Source organism: Nicotiana tabacum, chromosome 9, assembly GCF_000715075.1.
Source record: "Nicotiana tabacum cultivar K326 chromosome 9, ASM71507v2, whole genome shotgun sequence".
Classification (NCBI taxonomy): domain Eukaryota; kingdom Viridiplantae; phylum Streptophyta; class Magnoliopsida; order Solanales; family Solanaceae; genus Nicotiana; species Nicotiana tabacum.
In genome coordinates this window covers 126983747-126990434 of record NC_134088.1, presented here as the reverse complement: position 1 = coordinate 126990434, position 6688 = coordinate 126983747, and positions in this window count along the sequence as shown.

Below are 6688 nucleotides of genomic sequence, written 5' to 3'. Positions count from 1 at the left end.
TCAGATGAATTTTAATGAAGTTATACAATTTAATTGGATAGATTTAAGCTGTCAGGAGGTCAATTCAAGCAAGAAGACGATTTAGGAATATTGGCATAATTCCAAAAAGGTAAGTGTCTTCCTTAACCTCGAGTGGGGGAATTGCCCCTTAGGCATCGAGTCTTATATGTCATTTGTGAAATGTGAAAAGCCGTGTACGCGAGGTGACGAGTAAATACTCGGGCTTATATGTGCAAAATTCATTGAGTTAAAGTCTTGGGAAAATTGTGTAGTAATTTGGATAATTGTTAGTATTTATTAAATCATCTATTTGCCATGCCTAAATCCTTGTTGTTGAATTTGTTTTTATAGGACAATTTGATGTGATTGTTACTTCAAAATTTATGTAATTTCGTGAGTATTGTTGGTGTGATATTTCTTGGAATTTAATTTCAATATGAATTTTTCCTATGCAAATAATTAATTAAGCATGTTTAAAAAAAGAAGTGTTAATATAATTATCTAAGTTTGGATTAATGAAGGATTTTCTTTATGCTGAGTAATTTCTATCTCTGTTAATTATTTTTAGGGTGTTATACACATTGTGTGGGTCCTTCGGCTATTTGTTGTGAAACTAATTGATTTGGTTGTATCTTTGGAATTTTGGTTGTATCTTTGGAATTTTGGTTGTGGCCATTGGGCAAATTGTGATATGAATTGATTTTGTTATGTTGCCGTGATAATAATATTAGCACGTGAACTGTCCGTGCCGCTATGATATGAAAAGTGAGCACGAGGTGCCGAGGAAATATGATGATTTAATTATGGGCACGAAGTGCCGTGAAAATATGAAAATGGGCTGAGACCCGTATTTTTATGATTATGAAATGAGGTGTCACACAATGACTTTTTAATTGAAAGAATTATATTCAAAATATTTATCTCGAAGGAATTTTATTCAAAAGGAATTATATGAATGAATTTTATATTCGAAAGATGTTTATTTGAGGAAATTATATTTGAAAAAGAGTTTTATTCGTAAGAATTATATGTGAAAGATATTTAATTGAAGAATTATAACTGGGTGTAATTGTATTTATTAATTATTGAGCGATATTAATGGTAATTTTATTGTCTTACTGTGCATATCACTGGTTATTTTATGTTGCCCTTATTGTTATTTGTTTCATATTATTTTGTATATTATATTGCACAGGTTATTAGACTAGTGAGTGTCTTGAGTGTGCCTCGTCTCTACTCTAATGAGGTTATTCTTGATACTTACTGGGTACCGACCGTGGTGTACTCATACTACACTTCTGCATATTTTTGTGCAGATTCAGGTTGGAGATATCGGACTTGGACAGAGTTTAAGAGGGATCGTAAGGATTCAAGGCAGAGCTGCTTGGTCGTCGCAGTCCCTTGGAGTTTTTTCATTTTATTGTACTGATAATTTTGTAATCAAACAGTATTGTATATTCGATCCTCGTGATCATCCCATGTATTCAGTTAGAGTTCGTAACTCAGTACTACCAATCTTGGGAGGTTGTATATTCATAATTGTTCCGCTGTTAGTTTTGATTACTTATTAAATTCAAAAAAAGCTATAAAAATATAATTGAATTTGGCTTACCCAGTCTTAAAGACTAGGTGCCATCACGACGTCTGTGGTGGGATTTTGGGTCGTGACAATAAGCGAGTATATTATAATGGAGAAGTGCAAAACAATAGAAAATTAGTATCTAGAACAATTTGTTGGAATTAAATACTTTCAATTTTTTCTTCCTGTATATTATGCGGGAGGTCTATCATCTTAAAGCATATCAGTATTATATCCTCGATGTGTACAATCCAATTTTTTTTTGTTGCTAAATTTGAGAGATTTATTGATTGAAATAAAGATATATGGATTGGAGTTCATATTTTTTATGGTGTGTTTTTATGTATAATAAGTTAGATTTCATAATTTTTGTTGATTCTATTTTAGTATAATTAGCTGGAGTTTTTATTTTTGTTTGCTTCATGTGTATTATGCTGGAAATACTACTTATGAAGCGATATAAGCCAATATATTATAATGTAACAGTGTAAAATAATGAAGAAGTTGTATCCATAACAATTTGCTCGAATTAAATACTTCCTTTATATTATACTGGAAATCTATCATGTGAAAGCATATTATCCAGTATTTTATCCTAAATGTCTACAATCCATTCTTTTAATGGAGTTCAAGCGATTTATTGATTGAAATAAAGATTAATGGATTGGAGTTTATATTTTTCATGGTGTGTTTTTATGTATAATAAGTTAGATTTCATAATTTTTGTTGATGCTATTCTAGTATATAAAGATTAATGTTTCCTGTATATTATACTAGAAATGCTACTTATGAAGCGATATAAGCTAGTATATTATAAAAAATAGAGCAGTGTAAAACAATGGAGAAGTTGTATCCATAACAATTTGCTGGAATTAAAGACTTCAAAATTTTTGCTTCCTGTATATTATGCTGGAGATATATCATGTAAAAGCATATTATCCAGTATTTTATATTGGACAATTATTTGATGCACAATTATTTTTACAAGCTGTATAATCTGTTGCATTTCATGATTTTTTATCGTTCTATCTTGGAGTTGTTATTTTCATATAATTTTCTTGGAAAGAGTTTTTGATTCTATGTAGATCATATTCCGTAAATATCAGAAACATAAAAGAAATATGATAAAAGAACGATCAAACATAAACATAGTACAAGATAAAAGGTACCCAAAACAAAAGAAGATCCACACAAAATAAAAGAAAACATAAACAAAAACACAGAAGAAAAACATAAAAAAAGGATTTAAAAAACTAAGCATCATCTCCATCATCATAACAATACTCCTCAATTTCTCGATATATCTCATCATCATCCGCATCATACATAATTATAGGATACGCGGGAAAAAGACCATAAAGTCTCATCAGATCAAACTTCAACTTGTTGAATTGATCACGCAACTGATTTTGTTCAATTATTATTCTGTCCATAAGATAAGGAAGACTCTTCAAGCTCTATTCCAGCCTGGCATAGTCGTCCCTGATGGGATACTTAAAAGAATCAAACTGCTGGACAACCTTGTCGAACGAGGTTGAATAACCTTCAGAACTGTGTTCCACGTTCAGCCTGTTCTGGAATGATTCATCAGCAAAAATCTAAGGTCTGATTCTTTCCCAATCAGCCTTTATTTGCTCCCACTTTTGCATAAGATTATCCATTGATACGTTACTGTTCCAATCAGACTTTAAACTCCTCCCACTTCTGAATAAATTCATCCATTGTAAGCTTCCTGCTTCCCCTAGCACCAGACATGGTTTTTTTTAAAAACCTAAAAGGCTATTGATGAATATAAATTTAATGAAATATGATAGAAGTCTATGGATGACTATCAAATTTTCAAGTGAAGCGATTGTTAATATAGCCAAAGTGTACACCTAATCAATTTAATATGTATAGATGAAAAGGTAATTTTTTAGGTATGTTTGCTGTTTTACTGTCACGACCCAGTTTTTCGTCTGTCGGGTATCGTGATGGAACCTAGTCTTAGAGACTAGGTAAGCCTAACATTTACTGAATAACAATAATAAGAAATAACATCTAACAACTTTTGAGATATAAATCTCTATAATATTTACAATTCTCAAAACTGGTAGTACAAGTTATAAGCTCTACAGAGTGTTTGTTAGAAAACTTCTACATACAATTGTCCAAAAATAAGAATAAACAGCGCAAAAAAAAAACTTAAAGGTGACTCTGAAGCCTACGAACGTAGCAACAGGTTTACCTTGAGTCTCCACAACAACGACCCGCACATCTGCTAACGAACAAATACCTGGATCTGCACAAAAATATACAGAAGTGCAAAATGAGCACACCACAACGGTGCCCAGTAAGTATCAAGACTAACCTCGGTAGAGTAGTGACGAGGAACAGTCCAGACACCCACTGGTCTAATAAACTAAACAAGTATAAGTATATGAACAACATAAATATGATATCTACATAAAGACTATGCAATATGGCTCACAATACAGAAATGGCAATAAGAAAGGAAACAACAAGTATCAGTGGAATACCATAAACATAACTCAGAAAAATGAATGGAACACAACCTAAATCCGGAATCACAAATACAGCAAGGATGAAAAATGTGCTTTTACATCAGGTTGTAGTTAAAAAAAACTCCACGAGCTACCGAACCTCGGACAAATCACAATTCACAAGTCTCAATACCTGAACCCTAACACTTGGCATCCTGTGCCCTCATGACACCTCATAACCTCCGGATGGTTCAAATCTAACCAAAATAACTTCAAAGCACAAATAAAACTCATAAGAAACTATTCCGGACCATACAATCTCAATCTTTATCAAAATCTAAAAATCGGTCCAAAAGTCGACCCCCGGGCCCACACCTCGGAACCCGACAAATTTTACAAAACCCGAACACCCATTTCGATATGAGTCCAACCATATAAAAATTATCAAATTCCGATACCATTTCGTCCCTCAAATAATGATTTTTTATTTTGAAAGTTTTCTTCAAAAACTACCATTTTCCCCAACCCAAAACACAAATCAAATGATACAAATAAAGATAAAATCATGGAATATAATAAATTGTAGGTGAAGAACACTTACTTAATCGTTTTGCTTGAAAAACCCACAAGGAATCGCTCCAAACAGAGCTCTAGAACTCCAAAATGGTGAAAATGGCAAAACCCTCGGAATAAAGTACTATTTATTCTGCCGAGGTATTTGTGCATCGCGAACACGGAAGAGCAATTGTGTTTGTGAAGACAACATGTTCGCGAACACGGAGAGGAAAAATCTGATGGCCCAACGACTGCTCAACGCGAATGCGTGGAGTAGTACGTGAACGCGTAAGCGACACGCGAACACGAAGAAGGAGGTGGCAAAACTTCGCGAACGCGAGAGTTTGACTGCGAACGCGAAGAGGAAGTATTTTACCCTCCAAAATAACACTACGTGGATGCGAAGGCAAGGTCGCGAACGCGATGAAGGAAACCAGATGACAGATTTAGCAGTTCAGAAATAGAAGGAACTGGCCCGTAGCCCATCCAAAACACACTCGAATAATTCCGAGTAGTATAAGTAAGTTTCGGCACATTGGAAGTAAATTAAAGAACTTGAAGTTCTTAAGTTTGATTCAATTGGTTTTAGGGGGGTGATTCTTAGTCTTATTAATTCCAAATAAAGATGTTATGGAAAAAGATAATAGTGGTTATGAAAAGATAAGCAGTTATGAAAAGATAAAGATAAGCAGTTATGAAAAGCCGTTTTATTGATTCAATTGGTTTTATTAATTCCAAATAAAGATAAGCAGTCATGAAAAGATAGTATGGCTATAAAAGATATAACAATTTCAATTAAGTCACATATGAATCAAGTAACAATAATAGTAGATCATGAAGCAATTGATTCTAATTAAGAAGGTAGGTGTGAATCTAGTAATTTAGATATATAATCATAACAAGAACAACTACATATTCAATGAATACAAGGACCTAAGAACCCAAAAAGGCCAACTTTTCCACAAATAAGTCCGTGCACTTACTCGTCACCTCGTGTACACGGACTACAATCAACATAGAAGACTCAAATCCTAAGGGGAAGTCCCCCACACAAGGTTAGGCAAAATACTTACCTCGAGTCAAGCTCAAACAATCCGTAAGAATGCCCTTTCCATGAATATTCAGCTCTGAATGGCCCAAATCTAGCCAAAAAGCAATTACATATCATAATTACAACAATAATAGTCTCATCTAATTAACGAAATCAACATTTTTAACGAAAATTCCGAAATTAACTCAAAATTGTTCGTAGGGCCCACTTCTCAGAATCGAGTCAAAGTCATAAAATACGAAAGCTCATTCACTCACGAGTCTAACCATATAAGAATTATTCAAATTCGACTACAAATCCCCTTTCAAAACTCGAAATCTTTATTGAAGAAGTTCTTCTAATATTTCCCAATTTCAACCCCAAAAATACGAAACAAAATGGAGAAAACAACTATAGATTAATGCAATAAAACCAAATTCGAGTAAGAAATCGTTACCCACAAGATTCCTCTGAACAGCCCTTAAAGAATCGCCTTCTCCCGAGCTCAAAATCAAAAATGGAGTGAAAATGATATAACCCTCGATTCCAACTCCTTTCTACCCAGCGTTCCTCGCACCTGCGACCATTTCTTGCACCTGCACCTACCGCACCTGCGGTCTAACCAGTCGCACCTGCGGAAGTCACTAACTCCCACAGTCTCCGCACCTGCGAGCCTTCCGCGCATCTGCGTGCATCGCAGATGTGGAACTTCCCCGCACCTGCGACCCCAGGCCAACTCTCAATTCTCGCATCTGCACTTCCATCTCCGCACGTGCGAGTCCGCTGATACGCAAGAATTCTCTGCACCTACGGAGACTGCCAAATCCAGCTCTTCCCACACCTGTGCCTCATTCTTCGCACCTGCGCCCAAGGTCCGCAGGTGCGATTACACTAGAACTTAGACCTCCCCCAAACCATGGAAATCATCCGCAACTCGTCCGAAAAACACCCGGGGCCCTCGGGACCCCGTCCAAACATACCAACAAGTTCTATACCCTAATATGGACCCGCTCGAGGTCTTAAATCACATAAAAAATTGTC